Below are 18,392 nucleotides of genomic sequence, written 5' to 3'. Positions count from 1 at the left end.
ACTAGCAAACACTCAGTGTACCTAGTGGCATCCTAAACGTGGCTATTGGACTTTTGTCTAGTCCCACTAGTGCAAAGATATTTGCAGCACGTCTGCCTGCATTGCACACTCAAACTTATTGTTACTAAGCCATTATACTAGCAAACACTGAGTGTACCTAGTGGCATCCTAAACGTGGCTATTTTACTTTTGTATAGTCCCACTAGTGCAAAGATATTTGCAGCACGTCTGCCTGCATTGCACACTCCAACTCATTATAACTAAGCCATTATACTAGCAAACACTCAGTGTACCTAGTGGCATCCTAAACGTGGCTATTGGACTTTTGTCTAGTCCCACTAGTGCAAAGATATTTGCAGCACGTCTGCCTGCATTGCACACTCCAACTCATTATAACTAAGCCATTATACTAGCAAACACTCATTGTAACTAGTGGCATCCTAAACGTGGCTATTGGACTTTTGTCTAGTCCCACTAGTGCAAAGATATTTGCAGCACATCTGCCTGCATTGCACACTCAAACTCATTGTTACTTACTAAGACATTATAATACCAAAAATTGAGTAAACTTTGTGGCATACAAGAAGTGGCTGTTGTACTCCATTAGTGCCCCACTGGTGCAAATCTATGTGCAGCACCTGTGCAGGACACCCTCCTGCTCTGTTTTTAATAAGCTATAATGATAGCAAAAAATACTGCCATTTAGTGGCATCATAGAACTGGCTGTTGTATTCCATTAGTGCCCCACTGGTGCCAAGCTATTTCTAGCACCTGTGCAGGACACCCTCCTGCTCTGTTTTTAATAAGCTATAATGATAGCAAAAAATACTGCCATTTAGTGGCATCATAGAACTGGCTGTTGTATTCCATTAGTGCCCCACTGGTGCCAAGCTATTTCTAGCACCTGTGCAGGACACCCTCCTGCTCTGTTTTTAATAAGCTATAATGATAGCAAAAAATACTGCCATTTAGTGGCATCATAGAACTGGCTGTTGTATTCCATTAGTGCCCCACTGCTGCCAAGCTATTTCTAGCACCTGTGCAGGACAGCCTCCTGCTCTGTTTTTAATAAGCTATAATGATAGCAAAAAATACTGCCATTTAGTGGCATCATAGAACTGGCTGTTGTATTCCATTAGTGCCCCACTGCTGCCAAGCTATTTCTAGCACCTGTGCAGGACACCCTCCTGCTCTGTTTTTAATAAGCTATAATGATAGCAAAAAATACTGCCATTTAGTGGCATCATAGAACTGGCTGTTGGACTCCTTTATTGTGCCACTTGTGCCAAGCAATCTCAAGCACCTCTGCATTCTACCCTCATGCACATTTAGCTATGCTAATTTTATAGCAAACTCAGGGAATTCCTTGCTGCATTTGATCATTAGGAGGGATAGAAAGTGAGGCTTCTTTTACTGTCCTGGTACCCACAGAACACGGCCCCTGTACCCATCTGTCCACTTTTGCCACGCTATTTAGTTTGCCCAAAGAGCTGACTCTTTCTCTGCCATCCTAAAATTGTCTGGAATACTAAGTTAGTGTTCCTTTGCTGCCAAGCAAGGTACAACACATGTGCATTCTACACTCCTTTCCATTTCTGGAATGAATGCAATTATTAACTGCAGGTAGTCCAGCCAATCTGTGACGAAGGTGCAGGCGTGGATATAATGTAGCCTGCATCCAATGATGGTTCTCTCGATGTCTGACAGCTCAACAATACCTTCTGTTTCCACTTCCAAAACAAGTGATGACCTGCCAATCACACTCCCTGTTGCGTGTAAAGGAGTGGAAGTTCAGTGTGAAAAACCATGTGTGACTGCTGTCCCCACAGTCACAGATGATGAAGAGCACGCAGATGCACTTGATGGGGCAGGCGGTGGTTGCACAGGCACGCTAGGCTGCATTGTAGCACAGTGAAATTCACATTGCGACTTATGCTTCATTTTAAGTCGTGTACAGGGTGGGCTCCCCAGTATGCAGCAAAACCAGGCAACAGGAAAAGGACTCTAGGCAGTTGGGTTGATAAATGATTGTTTAACTTTACCAAAACAAACAATAAGAACCATGCATACAATTTAAATAATTGAACAATCTATTCTGTTGCCTACTACCTGCTAATCCCTCTGTGTAGCAGTAATTGTGTGTTTGTGCGTGTGTGTGTGTGTGTGTGCGAACACGACTTACCAGTGGCGCATCACAAGAGCTTCCAAGTTACCTACCTAAACATAGACAAAACACATTACCCCCCTGAATACCCTTGTTAGCTGAAGCCTCACAGATAATGCAGATGATAACAGTGTGAATGCAAACCACACAGCTCTGCAACACAGTCATGGAAATCTTGAAAAGCAACAGTCAATGCAAACATGTGTTGCTGTCCCTCTATGATTTAAACTGTATGTGACAATTTGACAGTGCAGAGGCAGCAAGTCTTATTGTCTATAAATAGTCGGCCTACCCAGAACAGATATGTGTTTTGCTAATAAAACAAAGTGTTGCGTGCCCGCATTATTGTCTGGGCACAGCCTACCGTACCCAGGTACTCTGATGTCCAGTTGCCAGAAATACAGACTTTACGCTCCTCTCACGGTAAACAGTATAGACAGCACTGTAAGAATGTTGGTCTGTGGCACAGGATGCTGCTCACTGGCATTACGGGGCTCATCATCAAAGTACAACATGACTCCCCTCACAATTGAACGAAATGTTTCCGCGGTGGCTCCTTGCTGTAACACACACCTTTAGCTTTTCCTTCTGTTCATAGACAGCATCTCCAAGTCCACACCTGAAGAGCAATTTGATATTGCTATAGTGACCAAACAAAGGCAGATCCAAAATAACAGCAGCCCCTTGTGTGTAGTCTGCAACAATGCATGCAATGGCAAATTAGCATGTTGCATTGACAGTGGCTAAAGCTGAGCAATACACCTTCACGCTATCAATTCATATCCATGTGACACTTCTTGGAGGAACTACTCAAAGGTGTGAGTTTTTGCCTTCTACTTACAGATTGTTGACAAATCTTACAGATTCCATGACTTGGGTGATCCTTTGCGATGTCCAAAAATTCACAGGCTAGGCAAGGCTTACAGCCCATGCGACCTGCATAGCCAACACGACTTCTGCTCAGAGTCAAAGTTGTGGTCCAGGATTCAGTTGTTGACGTGCTTCCAGTACTTTGTCTCTGGCCAGGAAGACGCAACGTAACCTCGTCGTCAGTAGCATCCTCTCCTACCTCCTCTGCTGACCTCATCGACTGGCTGACTTTGGTTTGACAGTAAGTGTGGTCTCCAACCTCATCAATAACCCTGTGTGTTTTCATTCCCCTCGTCCTGAGTCCTCCGAGACAACCTCTTCCTGCCCTGACCGAATAGTAAAGTTGTCATTCCAATCAGGTATCTGTGCTCCTCATCATGTTCCCCATTGTCTCCACCAGGAGGATTTACTTTTTGGAAATGAGGGTGTAGATTAGGCTCAGCACCTTCTTCATCGGGGCCTGGATCCCACTCACAAAGCTTCTGGCCATCTGCGCAGATCATTTCCCCTGTCTCATGGAACTCGCTACCTCAACACGTCAGATTATCTGCTACACCTGCAAGCTTCAAACTGAATCTGAAAACTCATCTGTTCAGAAATGACTATAACCTTCAATGACACCACCACCATACGTACTTGACGCTCAACCTAAACCACTCCTACTGTCTCCTCCCAAAAATCCTTTAGAATGTAATCCCACAAGGGCAGGGCCCTCTTCCCTCTGTACCAGTCTGTCTATAGTTACTTGTATATGTATTCTGTATGTAACCCCCTTCTCATGTACAGCACCATGGAATCAATGGTGCTCTATAAATCAATAATAATAAAAATAATAATAACTTCCTTGTCTGTACTCATTGCAGCTTTGGAGCAGACCTCTGATTCCCAGGCTATAGTGCGACTGAACAGCTATGCAAACTCAACCATCTCTGTTTCCCCATACTCAGCAGGGCTGGTGGAAACTTGAGAGCTGTTAGGAAGCAAGTGCGATTGGATTGACACCACAGAGGAATGGAGTATTTTGGATCTTGAAATTGGGGTGGAGGAGAGGACACTTTATGGAGCACTTGAGATCCATTGAAGCAGCTGCTGTTTTGGCCTCATCTACATTTGTTAGTGATGGTTGTGTCAGTGAAAAAAGGGGTCATATCAGATTATCCATGGGAAGAAGTACACCTGTTCTTTTGGATGGTATTTGTTGTTACAAAACCTGTAACCTGAAGCCTGCTGCGGTTTTATTTGCGCCCAGGTGTCAGCTGCCATTTAGGGCTGTGCCTTGGGTTGTCCAGCTTGCTACTTTCTCCTCCACGTCTAAGTGTGGAGAGGCAGCTAGTGCGCATGCGTGTGCCGATTTACCCCAGCCGCAGCCTAACTACAGTGTTTCGCCTAGTGAGTATGCTCTGCCTGACTGTGCCATTGCTAAGGCTAAGTCTTCATTTCGGGATACAGCGCATGCTCCCACACTTAGTGCGAAAAGCCTCTTTGCACAGGTACTTGCATTCCGTGCCGGGTCTAAGTCCTGTTTTGTGCCTAGACACCATGCTAAAGCTGATAGTCTTTTTTCAGAGACTGTATTTCATGCTACTGAGCATGCTCAGGCACTTACTGCATCAGAGACTAGGTCCGGTAATGAACTCTTTGGCCCTGCCCCTGATGTGGGGGTCCCATATAGACCAAAGGGCATCAGGTGTCCTGACGATGTGGCCAGGCCACTCCCAAATGGCTTGCAGAGGCCCACCCCTATGACTAGTCACCGCATTATTGATGGTCAGACGATGACTGGTGAGGTGTTTGGGTCATGGCAGCCATGAGGTCATCATTGAAGTTGCGGTTCCAAATAGGACGCTAGTTATGCCACTCATGACGTGTCACTCTGCTTTTGTCTCCAGGAGGTGCATTGTGGTTCACCCTGGTTTGGGGCGGACCCAGGTTATAAAAGGGGCTGGAGCCAACAAGGAGGTGCGCAGTCTTCTATTATGCTCCGAAAGAGCACACCTCCATGTGTTGAACCCATTGCGGCTTTAGGCCAGAGGTAGGCAGGGATAGGGTGTCGATGCAGGCCACCACCACAGCTGGTAACGCAGAACGGTTAAGACCAGCTCCTGTCCTACCAGTCCTGCTTGTGCAGCCCAGTGGCATTAACAGGCCTGCTGCTGCTGATGCGCCTGCTGTCCACAGGTGTGGCCCCTACGCACACGGTCAGCGTACTCAATGGCCCCTGTGTTGTTAACAGGGAGTTCCTGGGCTGGGTGGGCATGTGGACCCTGTGACGCTAACAGGGCTCCCAGTCTCCAGATCCGAATGGCGTCTAACTTGGTTCAGGCTACTATTAGTTTCATAGCCACACAGCTCTGTATCCTCCACCAAACCTTCCAGTTGCCAACCTCTCCTTTTCCATCTGGGAGCACGGTGGACACTGACTGCTGATGGGGATATATACCTTTCTCTTTCTTTTCTTATTAATTTTCGTTATATAGCGGTAACATAGTATATACCACCTTATCCAAATCTGCCAGTCCCACTGTAACAGATGGTGTTTCTTCAGCAAATGTTACTGTTGCTTAACCACCAAATCCACGGACCAAAACTTTTTTCCCCTTTCCAACACACCTGTTCCCCTTTCCACCAGCATCTGTCCTTTTTCAACTCATTTTGGTATATGACCAAAAGTGCAACTCTGCAGGGACACCGTACTCAACGCCATCTCAGCACAGCAGCCAGCCCTCGGTCCCTCAGATGTGGACAAGTAAAAGACCATTTCCTCCTATCCATGACAAAGCGTTGAGATTCACTCTGTGCAGCACTGGTGTTTAGTGGAAAAGCAGATCTAAGATTGCGTACCACATTCTGCAGATACTCCTGTATACGTGCGTCCATTTCTATGGCAGGAATTATTTCGCCAAATTTTGTCTTGTACCGGGGATCTAACAGTGTGGCAACCCAGTAGTCAGGATTACTTTGAATTCGTACAATCCGAGGGTCATGTTGTAGGTAGTGCAGCAAGAAGGCCCTCATGTGTCTTGTGCATCCAGGAGGACCAAGTCCTTGGTGTGTTGGTGGCAGAGAGGTGAGAATCGTGCCCCCTTCCTCTGCCCTCTCCCCACAACCTCGCACAACCGAAATGTGAGCAAGCTCTCACTCATCTGCTGAGTCTTCCATGCCCATCGCCAGTTCGTCCTCCATTTCTTCATGGGCTCCTGCACCTTCCTCAACACTTTTTGTTGATACTATGCGCCCTTGTTAATCCCTCTCCCTCACCATGACTGCCGCCTAGGTGCCGCTGACCATCTGGACCTCGTAGATCTTGTTATCCCTTCCGCATATGACTCCTCCTGTACTTCCTCCCCTTCCTCTTGTCCCAACACCTGACTCCGAATAATAATTACAGTGTGCTCCATCATGTAGATGACCAGAATTGTCACGCTGAGAATTACATTGCCAGTGCTAAACATCTTCGTCGACATTTGTAAACTGTGTAGCAGGGTGCATAGGTCCTTGATCTGACACCACTCCAGCAGCGTGATCTGCACCACCTCTGGATCAAGTTATCCCAGGTTATATGTCATAACGTATTGCAGCAGGGTTCGGCGGTGCTGCCACAAACGCTGCAACATGTGCAGATTCAAATTCCTGCGTGTTGGCACATTGCATTTCAGGCGTTTAACCACCAGACCTAAAGACTTCTGTAACGACGAAAGTTGTTGAGCTGCTGTGTGCGCACGATGGAAGTGAGCACATAGCGAGCGTGCCCGCTGCACAAGGCCATGTAGGCCGGGATGATGTTTTAAAAATTGCTGGAGAATTAGGTTCAACACGTGAGCCACACAAGGCACGTGTGTCACATTGCCCTGACGATGGCCTGCAGCCAGGTTTGCATCATTGCCGCACACGGCTGTTAAGTCACCAACGGAGTCCGCTCCGTCAATTTGTACTCCGGTCGTTAGGTGACAACGTGTTCCTTTCATGCATAGTGCTGATGATGGGAGAGGAGTCGATGCCAGCGGCGCAGGTGGATGCAGGTTATGCTCACCCACTTGGCTGCATTACCTTGACAGATGCAGAATCTCTGGCTGAATGTAGCTGGTGGGTATCTCACAGATGAAATACCATCATTCAGCTACAACCAATGGGAAGACACCACACCCTTTTTTATGCCCATCCTGTCTGCAGACCACTGCCAGACATAGCTATGAACCTCTGGTTACTTTTACCCCCAGTTCAGTTTTATGATTTTGTGTGCTTGTTACCTGACTACTTTTCCTGCTTGCTGTTTATGTACCTTGTTGGCCGATCCGCATTTCACCTCTGCTTGTTTTCTGATTAAGTCCTGGCCGTCCCATTCTGTTCCTGTTCCTCAATTAATGTTTTGACCCTGCCTGACTACTATTCTCTGGAACTGCAGCCTTCCACAGGTATTGATCACCTTGGGCCCTGTGTAATTCCTAATCCCTGTATAGGGGTTAAAGGGTTTCAGGGTTCTAGGGGTCCTGCTTGGTGAGTGGCTTCCCTCTAGCCTATCATTTACAGCCCATCTGAGTGTGTGGATCAAGGAAGGCGTTACACCGTGCTCTCTGCAGAAGGCCATGTGGGCCAGGATAGTGCTTTAAAAATTGCTGGACAACCAGGTTCAACACGTGAACCACACAAGGCACGTGTGTCACATTGTCACAGCGAAGGGCCGCACCCATGTTTGCATCATTGTCGCACCCGGCCTTCCCTGGCTGCTGGTTGAGTGGAGACAACCATTGATGAAACTCGGTCTCAAGAGCTAACCGTCCACAACTTCTCAGCGGTGTGACTCACATTTCCTATACATTTCAAAGTAAACCTTTGACCGCCTGATGGCATTGAGCTCTGCTGCCAGCATAGTAAGGAGGTGTGTGGTATTCCTTGTGCGCAGTTACAAGGAAGGGTGGCTTGACCACACAGGGTTTGCGCCAAGGTGGAGGACCCACACGAGGTTGAAGAGGCAGAAGCAGTGTATTAACTTCTACATACAGAAGAAGGATTGACACAACTCGTGGGGACGGCAAGACTTGTACAGCAGACCCTTCTCCATCTCTCCCCACAGTAACCCATTGCCCAGTCAGCGACATGTAACGCCCCTGTCCATGCTTACTGGGCCAATTATCTGTGGTGAAATGCACCCTGTCACACAGAGTTTCTCAAGGAATCAGTGATGTTTAGTGCGACATGCTGGTGTAGCGCGTGCACGCCTTTGTTGGAGAAGGAGTGGCGCCTGGGCATCGGCTGTTGGGGCACTGCGATGGGCATAAGGTCTCGAAAATCCTCGGTTAAAAAGGTTGGAAAGGCAGCATTTTGGTAGCCAACAGTTTCCAGATGCTGAAAGTCAACCTCTAAGCCATGTCATGCCCTTCTAAAAGCATATAAAACACAGTAAGGGGACTCCAACCACAGTCTCCCTTGTTTCCAAAAATTGGGCCACACACACCCCACTTGACTGGCATCAGTTGACCCCCATTTTCAAGCTTACAAAGATGCTTTGCATGAAGCACTATCAAAAATACGCGTGCCTTTCGCCTCCCCTGGCTGAGCCAGGGGAAGAAAAGTCCTCTGAGAGCCATGACTTGTTCATCTTGGTTCTTTTAGAAACACAGCGAGGGGACTCCAACCACAGTCTCCCTCGTTTCCACTAACTGGGCCACACACACCCCACTTGACTGGCATCAGTTGACCCAATTTTCAAGATGAAAAAGATGCTTTGCATGAAGCACTCTCAAAAATACGCGTGCCTTTCCCGTCCCCTGGCTGACCCAGGGGAAGAAAAGTCCTCTGAGAGCCATGACTTGTTCATCTTGGTTCTTTTAGAAACACAGCGAGGGGACTCCACACACAGTCTCCCTCGTTGCCACTAATTGGGCCACACACACCCCACTTGACTGGCATCAGTTGACCCCCCTTTTGAAAAAGAAAAAGATGCTTTGCATGAAGCACTCTCAAAAATACGCGTGCCTTTCCCGTCCCCTGGCTGACCCAGGGGAAGAAAAGTCCTCTGAGAGCCATGACTTGTTCATCTTAGTTCTTTTAGAAACACAGCGAGGGGACTCCAAACACAGTCTCCCTCGTTGCCACTAATTGGGCCACACACACCCCACTTGACTGGCATCAGTTGACCCAATTTTCAAGATGAAAAAGATGCTTTGCATGAAGCACTCTCAAAAATACGCGTGCCTTTCCCGTCCCCTGGCTGACCCAGGGGAAGAAAAGTCCTCTGAGAGCCATGACTTGTTCATCTTGGTTCTTTTAGAAACACAGCGAGGGGACTCCAACCACAGTCTCGCTCGTTTCCACTAACTGGGCCACACACACCCCACTTGACTGGCATCAGTTGACCCAATTTTCAAGATGAAAAAGATGCTTTGCATGAAGCACTCTCAAAAATATGCGTGCCTTTCCCGTCCCCTGGCTGACCCAGGGGAAGAAAAGTCCTCTGAGAGCCATGTCCACATTGTCAGTGGACAGACACTTGTGCTTATCTGCCAGCAGACCCCCAGCAGCACTGAAGACAGGTTCCGAGAGAATGCTGGCTGCAGGACACGACAAGATCCCCAAGGCGTACGTGTCGAGCTCAGGCAATTTATCCAGATTGGAAGCCTAAAATGAGCAGGGCTCAAGTTGCACAGTAATGGCATCGATGTTTCCTTGCATATACTCATATATGTGTCTCCTCCTCTTTTTCCTTGTCCAGCTCTTTTGTTTTCGCATGCGTATATGTCCTTGTCACTTTCCCATGTGTTTGTGTTGTGTTGTGAGTTGTTTATCACCTTTTGGACACCTTTGAGGGTGTTTTCTAGGTGTTTTTATGTGTTTGTGATTGCCTGCCATTGTTTCCTATGCAGTTCGAGTTCGGTTCGTCGAACGTTCGATGAACCGAACTCGAACGGGAGCTCCGTTCGGCGAACCGACCTCGAGCCGAACCGCGACCGGTTCGCTCATCTCTACTTACAAGGCACTGCACTGTCACTGGCTCAATAGCTGGGTCAGCATTCACAGATTTGCGTCTGGCGATTTACGGAGCTGATAGCAGCTACTGGACAGTGTCTTAAGCCCTTAGAAGGACTATTTATTAGTTAGATCTACGAACACCCTCTCTCACACAATACAGTCTATCTACACCGCCAGGTCCCCAATGACTGCGTGTTCACAAAATGACCACTGGCTTATATAGCCCCTTTGATGCTGCGCGGCCAAGCCAATCACAGTAACACCGCAACAAAGATGGCTGCAGCGTTACTGTGAGGGCAAGCAACATCAGATGTGTTCATTGACTGGAAAACAGGCGCCAGGAAATCAGAAATGAAACTGAAAGTATCAGAGCGGATGCTGTTTTATTCGTCGACTAGTGAATGTTGCGAATAGCCTGTTATCTGTTGGATACTGAATAGTGGTGAATGCATGCGCTCATCCCTATTAATACGTTTTTGGATTGGCGGACTTGGCATATTAGCCGGAAAATCTGTGTTCCATCGGTGAAGCTTTTACACAGCGAACCATTGCAGAGCATTTTTCTGACCAGGAGTACACTTTAAACTCCCTGAAAAGTGAACATAGCCCAGCATGTGTGGAACTGGCATAGGGTTGGTCAGAAAGAGAAAAAAATGACAAAAATGGCAAAATTGTTTACATTTATCAAACCAAAAATCTTTAATTTCCATTATTGCAATCTTCTTTACGAAATTTTTTTTTCCAAAATTGTTAAAGAAAAATTGGGGTGGAGGAATCTGTGATACTTAACAGTTAAGACTTTGACAAAGCGGACAACTGCCAATTACATGTATGTTAAAATAGCTACTATTTTCCCCTGCAAAGCCAACCTTTTTCTGCTTGTGTATCCCTTATTCAGGTCAGGTCAGAAAGGGAAAAATTGTAAGAAAGTTCTAACTAGTTTAAAATTAGTAAACCAAAATTATTTCCATAATTGCAATTTTCTTTCACAAAATTAAAAAAAAATTACAAACAACTAAGGTGGCAGCAGTAAGTATTATAATATATATGATACAATGGACCACATGGTTAGTTCCACCACTTGAACAGCTCATTTTACAAATTTAGTCATGTGTACACTGTGTCCATTCTGCAGCAGATACCCTTGTTTATGATCCCATTTACTTCTGGATCAGCTGATTCGACAAGTGAAAAGAAGTGAAAATGAATCAGGCTTCGATCAGTATCTACTTTCATTTGCCTATTGCTGATGCCAACTACTACATCAACCAAACGATTTGCCTGACATTGTCCATTGTCTGTCTTCTACTTTCTACTCTGTTTGGCTGCCTATAGTGCCTTTGGCCCACATTCATACACGTATCCATCCAGTCCCTGTCTATCAAGTCATCTATCAAGTCTATACTATAGTACTGCTGCTCCCCCTGAGTCTGCCATTGCTGGCCCTGCGTTGCCACACATCTCTATGCCTGTACTATCGTAATTGTCCACTATTTGGGCTGCATCCACTGCAATGCCATGCCAATCATGCAACCGGGTGACTACCCATTATATTTCATACTGCTAGACTATACTGTCGTTGATAGGGGCTCACATTGACAGCTCTAAATTGCCAAGTAACTCCTTGTCTGCCTCATCTTAACCCTTAAGCATGCTGCTTCTACTGCGTCCGTCAAACATCTCCTGGCTGCCACTGTATTTCATGGTGTTAAGCTTTACTGCTGTTGTCAGAGCTGTCGTTGCTGGCCATAAATTGCCAAGCATCTCTTTGCCTGCTCCCTTCTAATTCTACCATGCTGCAGCCAGTGCTGGGATATAAATTGTCATATTTTTATACATTCAAAAAACAGATTGTCCTAATGTCTGAAAACGCTTGATAACAGCAAGTCAAATATTGTTTACACTTAAAACAATACTCCTGTTTAGTCTACAGAAAAATGAGTTGTTCTTTACATAGTTGCATAGTTACTTAGAAAAAAAAAAGACCTAGGTCCATCTAGTTCAACCTTCCTCCACCAGTTCTGCATTTGTTCACTAAGTCAGTTATAACCAACAATGTTTTGTGTACTGAGGAAATCATCCAGCCCTTTTTAAAAAGCTGTTATAGTATCTGCCATTACTACCTCTGTGGTAGGGCATTCCACAGTCTGGCTGCTCTAACTGTAAAGAACCCTTTCCTATTTAGTTGTTGGAATCGCTTTTATTCCACTCGCAGTGAGTGCCCCCTGGTCCTTAGTATTGTCTTTGGAAGAAATAAGTCATGTGCCAGTCCTTTATATTGACCACACATGTATTTATACATATAAATGAGATCTCCTCTGAGACGTCTTTTTTCTAAGCTAAACATAGCTAACTTTTTCAATCTGCCATCATATGGGAGGCCTTCCATTCCTTGTAGTAGTCTAGTTGCCTGCCTTTGAACTGACTCTAACTTCTGAATGTCCTTTTTAAAATGTGGAGCCCAAAACTGAATCCCATATTCCAGATGTGGCCTTAAAAGTGATTTATAGAGGGGTAACAATACGTTGGTATCACGGGATCTAATCTCTCTTTTTATACACCCTAAAATCTTGTTTGCGTTAGCAGCTGCTGCCTGACATTGAGTGCTGCTGCTCAGCTTATTTGTAATTAGAATACCCAAGTCCTTCTCCTGTTCTGTAGTCCTGAGTTTACTTCCATTTAATGTATACGCAGCTATAGGATTACTCCGTCCTAGGTGCATTACTTTACATTTATCAACATTAAATCTCATTTGCCATGTATCTGCCCATTCTGGCATTTTATCCAGATCTTTTTGTAATATTGTACTATCAAGGTCAGTTTTTAATATCCTACATAGTTTGGTGTCATCAGCAAAGACTGACACTTTACTATCAATTCCACCCGCAAGGTCATTAATAAAGAGATTAAAAAGAGTCCTAGCACAGATCCCTGTGGCACCCCACTGCTGACTATAGCCCATTTAGAGAATCTACCATTTATGACTACTCTTTGTTTTCTATCTTTTAGCCAATTCCTTACCCAGTTGCATATAGTTTCCCCTAGTCCTTGCTTCTGGAGCTTTAGTATAAGGCTATTATGTGGTACAGTATCAAATGCCTTTGCAAAGTCCAAATAAATCACATCAGCTGTGTTACCAATATCCAGATTTGCACTTACCCCCTCATAGAACCCCAACATGTTGGTTAGACACGACTTATCTTTCATGAATCCATGCTGTTTGTCAGTTATTATATTATTTTCTGCAATATATTTTTGCATGTCATCCCTTAAAATGCCCTCAAAAACTTTGCATACTACTGATGTCAGGCTTACTGGATGGTAGTTGCCTGGATCTACCCTCTTACCTTTCTTGAATATCGGTACCACAACAGCAATCCTACAATCCTGAGGCACCAACCTTGTTACAAGCGAGTCTAAAAAGATGAGATACAGCGGTCTGTCGATTACGGAGCTCAATTCCCTCAATATTTGTGGATGAATGCCATTTGGCCCTGGGGATTTGTCAATGTTTAATTTACTCAGATGCAGGCGTACTTATCTTGTGTTAAATTAATTATATCGGGTGGTGAACTTTGATTTTTGACTTGTTGAATGATCCCTGGTACAGTCAGTTCCTTGGTGAACACAGATGAGAAATGCCTATTTAATATCTCAGTCTTTTGTTTGTCCTCTATAACTAACTTGTTATTATATTTTAAGGGGCCGATACTATCCTTTGTTTTCCTTTTGGCATTAATGTATTTAGAAAAGATTTTGGGATTTATTTTAATGTCCTTGGCGATTTTTGTTTCAGTAGCTAGTTTTGCTTCTTTGATTTCTTTTTTACATTTCCTATTGATATCCTTATACTTCTGAAATGCTATTTCTGTATTCTCAGCCTTCAAGATTTTGAATGGTCTTTGTTTTTGTTTAATTATACTTTGTACAGTCTTATTTATCCATAGTGGTTTATTTTTATTCCTGGACATTTTATTACCAGAGGGTAAAAGTTTTTTACAGGACTTTAGGAGTATATCCTTAAACTTACCCCATTTATGTTCGGTATCCCCAGTTACCATGACTTGGTCCCAATCTACACATTTAAGCTCTTCCCTTAATTTGTTGAAATCAGCTTTCCTAAAATTCCAGGTTTTAGCATTTCCCCTTTGAAATGTTCTATTGAATATTACTTTGAAGCTTACCATATTATGATCACTGGTGCCCAAGTGCTCCCGGACCTGTACATCTGAAATTGTATCCGGTCTATTTGACAGGACCAGATCTAGCAGATTATCTCCCCTGGTCGGTTCATCTACCATCTGAGAGAGGATATTTTCTTGAATAGTAGATAAGAACTTAGACCTTTTAGCAGAACCAGAAGATTCTATGTCCCACTGTGTGTCTGGATAGTTGAAATCCCCCATAATAAGAACCCAATTATTATTATTAGCTGCCTTTTCAATTTGTTCCAGCATTTTACCCTCTATTTGTTCAGGTATGTTAGGAGGCTTATAGCAAACTCCAATTAGCATTTTTCCATTATTCCCCTCCCCATGTACATTTACCCATACTGACTCTACATTGTTGCAGTTCCTCCCAATATCATCATTCAACACAGGTTTTAGGTTAGATTTTATAAATATACACACCCCAGCACCTTTTTTGTCTTTTCTGTCCTTCCTAAATGTACTATAACCCTTTATGTTTTTTATCCAGTCATAGCTTTCATCCAGCCAGGTTTCCGTAATGCCCACCATTGACATAAGAGTCTCCAATGATTGAATGATTGGTTAATTAGAAAAGCCTTTTGAATTAACCAATCATTTTATGATTAGCAACCAGTTGGGAACCCCAAAAAGAGATAATTTCAGTTCTAGTTGAGATGCCAGTACTTTGTCACATTCAAAACAGTACAGCACACCTGTTTTATCTCACTAATTAAAAGTATAAGATTTGGAGCCTTATAAAACAACATTAACTTCTTTCTTCATAAGTGCAAAGATCTTTACACTCACCAAACTGGGATAATTGTCGCACCAAACCATGCTTGTCTATAAACAACAGCAATTAATGCTTCTGCCCAACAACCTTAAGATTTTTAGATCATTTGTACAATTTTTGTCTTAAAAAGCATGACAGCGTAGCGTGTTGTTAAATATGCTGTTAGTTGCTTCCAGTTATTTGATTTCCCCTAACCAGATAAAATTTAAAAAAGCGGTGTTTGTATTATATAGATAAAAAAAAATACAGTCATATGAAAAAGTTTGGGCACCCCTATTAATGTTAACCTTTTTTGTTTATAACAATTTGGGTTTTTGCAACAGCTATTTCAGTTTCATATATCTAATAACTGATGGACTGAGTAATATTTCTGGATTGAAATGAGGTTTATTGTACTAACAGAAAATGTGCAATCCGCATTTAATCAAAATTTGACCGGTGCAAAAGTATGGGCACCTCAACATAAAAGGGACATTAATATTTTGTAGATCCTCCTTTTGCAAAAATAACAGCCTCTAGTCGCTTACTGTAGCTTTTAATGAGTTCCTGAATCCTGGATGAAGGTATATTTGACTATTCCTGTTTACAAAACAATTCCAGTTTAGTTAAGTTTGATGGTCGCCGAGCATGGACAGCACGCTTCAAATCATCCCACAGATTTTCAATGACATTCAGGTCTGGGGACTGGGATGGCCCTTCCAGAACATTGTAATTGTTCCTCTGCATGAATGCCTGAGAAGATTTGGAGCGGTGTTTTGGATCATTGTCTTGCTTAAATATCCATCCCCGGCGTAACTTCAACTTCGTCACTGATTCTTGCACATTATTGTCAAGAATCTGCTGATACTGAGTTGAATCCGTGCGACCCTCAACTTTAACAAGATTCCCGGTGCCGGCATTGGCCACACAGCCCCAAAGCATGATGGAACCTCCATTAAATTTTACTGTGGGTAGCAAGTGCTTTTCTTGGAATGCCATGTTTTTTTGCCTCCATGCATAACGCCTTTTTGTATGACCAAACAACTCAATCTTTGTTTCATCAGTCCACAGGACCTTCTTCCAAAATGTAACTGGCTTGTCCAAATGTGCTTTTGCATACCTCAGGCGTGTTTGTGGCGTTCTTGCAGAAACGGCTTCTTTTGCATCACTCTCCCATACAGCTTCTCCTTGTGCAACGTGCACTGTATTGTTGACCGATGCACATTGACACCATCTGCAGCAAGATGAAGCTGCAGGTCTTTGGAGGTGGTCTGTGGATCGTCCTTGACTGTTCTCACCATTCTTCTTCTCTGCCTTTCTGATATTTTTCTTGGTCTGCCACTTCTGGGCTTAACAAGAACTGTACCTGTGTTCTTCCATTTCCTTACTATGTTCCTCACAGTGGAAACTGACAGTTTCTCTGAGACAATTTTTTGTATCCTTTCCCTGAACAACTATGTTGAAAAATCTTTGTTTTCAGATCATTTGAGAGTTGTTTTGAGAAGCCCATGATGCCACTCTTCATAGGAGATTTAAATAGGAGAACAACTTGCAAGTGGCCACCTTAAATACCTTTTATCATGATTGGATACACCTGCCTATGAAGTTCAAAGCTCAATGAGGTTACAAAACCAATTTAGTGCTTTAGTAAGTCAGTAAAAAGTAGTTAGGAGTATTCAAATCAAGAAATTGATAAGAGTGTTCAAAAGTTTGCAATGGTCAAATTTTGTTTAAATGCAGATTGCACATTTTCTGTTAGTACAATAAACCTCATTTCAATCCAGAAATATTACTCAGTCCATCAGTTATTAGATATATGAAACTGAAATAGCTGTTGCAAAAACCCAAATTGTTATAAAGAAAAAAGGTTAACATTAATAAGGGTGCCCAAACTTTTTCATATGACTGTATATATGTTTCCAAAAATTCAGAAGGCAGCACTCCACTTCTCTTTCAAACTTTCAAATAAGTTCTTCTTTAACCCCTTCACGACTTTGGACGGATCTATCCATCATGGAGCGTGTCACGTTAATCCCTGCCCCCTGCCGCGGGCAGGCGGCGGCGGTCGGCACACATATCAGCTGTTTTCAACAGCTGACATGTGTGCCTGCATGTTGCAAGTGGAATCGTTTGTGTACAGTGTGTATATCCTGTGTGTGACAAAGCACCCAGCATGAGGGCGGCAGAGCCAGTGTGTGTTTCTACTATATACTGTGTACTATGTGTATATACTGTGTGTGACTGATCAGATTGAGGGCTGCAGAGCCAGTGTGTGTATATACTATATACTGTGCGTACTGTGTGTATAAACTGTCTGTGTGACCGAGTAGCATGAGGGAGGTGGAGCCAGTGCATGTATATACTATATACTGTATACTGTGTATATACGGTGGGTGATCAAGCAGCATGAGGGCGGCGGAACCAGCGTGTGTATGTACTATATACTGTGTGTACTGTGTGTATATACTGAGTGTGTGACCATGCAGCATGAGGGCGGCAGAGCCAGTGTGTGTATATACTATATACTGTGTTTACTGTGTGTATATACTGTGTGTGGGACTGAGCAGCATGAGGGAGGCGGAGCCAGTGTTTGTATATACTTTTTAATGTGTGTGTGACCAAGCACCCAGCATGAGGGCGGCTGCGGCAAGGAGAGGGGGGATGGTAGCTGCGGTGGTGTGAGGGGGTGTCATTGGAGAAGGTAGCAGCGGCGGCGGGGTGAGGGGCGCCGGTACTCACACAGGCCGACATGTGACAGACTGGAGAGGAGAGCGGGGGGGTGTCATTGGAGACGGGAGCAGTGGCGGCAGGGGGAGGGGTGCCGGTACTTACACACGCCGAACGGGTGACAGAGGGAAAGTGCAGCACATAGCATACTCTGTGAGTTGCACAAAAATGGCGCCGATCTCCTCCCTCTGCTGTGATCTGGACAGCCCAGGGGGGCGTCCAGGTCACAGCAGGGAGCTGTCCTGTATAAGTATTGGGTCAGAGTCCATCTATCAGACCCAGTGCCCTGGGGGCTGCCATAAAGGAGGTGAGCAACTGTCGTTACTCACAGCAAATGCAGCATGGCAGCCCCCAGTGCTTCAGTAACACTAGAATTAAAAAAAAAAGCTAAATAAACAGTGAGTTTAATTTTATATTAAAAATACTTGATTTCATAATCACTATTAGTAATACAACAATACAAAATGCGGCACCTTCCTTTTAAGGAAGTCACTTGCTAACTTCCGGCCCTTCTTAAGCGACATTAGATTTCTAAAAGTCAATCTTTAACAACTGTAGCAATTTCGACCACTTGAAGTCATGTACCATAAACAGTTTTTGTTGAATTCTTGAAATGGAAAATAAAGTTTTAAACATGGATAGCACTGTGTTATTTGAAACTCTCAGCTGTTTTGCTTGTCCACTTTCCGAAATAAATTTTTTA

Source organism: Anomaloglossus baeobatrachus, chromosome 2 (genome assembly GCF_048569485.1).
Source record: "Anomaloglossus baeobatrachus isolate aAnoBae1 chromosome 2, aAnoBae1.hap1, whole genome shotgun sequence".
In the NCBI taxonomy this organism is placed as follows: domain Eukaryota; kingdom Metazoa; phylum Chordata; class Amphibia; order Anura; family Aromobatidae; genus Anomaloglossus; species Anomaloglossus baeobatrachus.
This window is presented reverse-complemented; position numbering follows the sequence as displayed.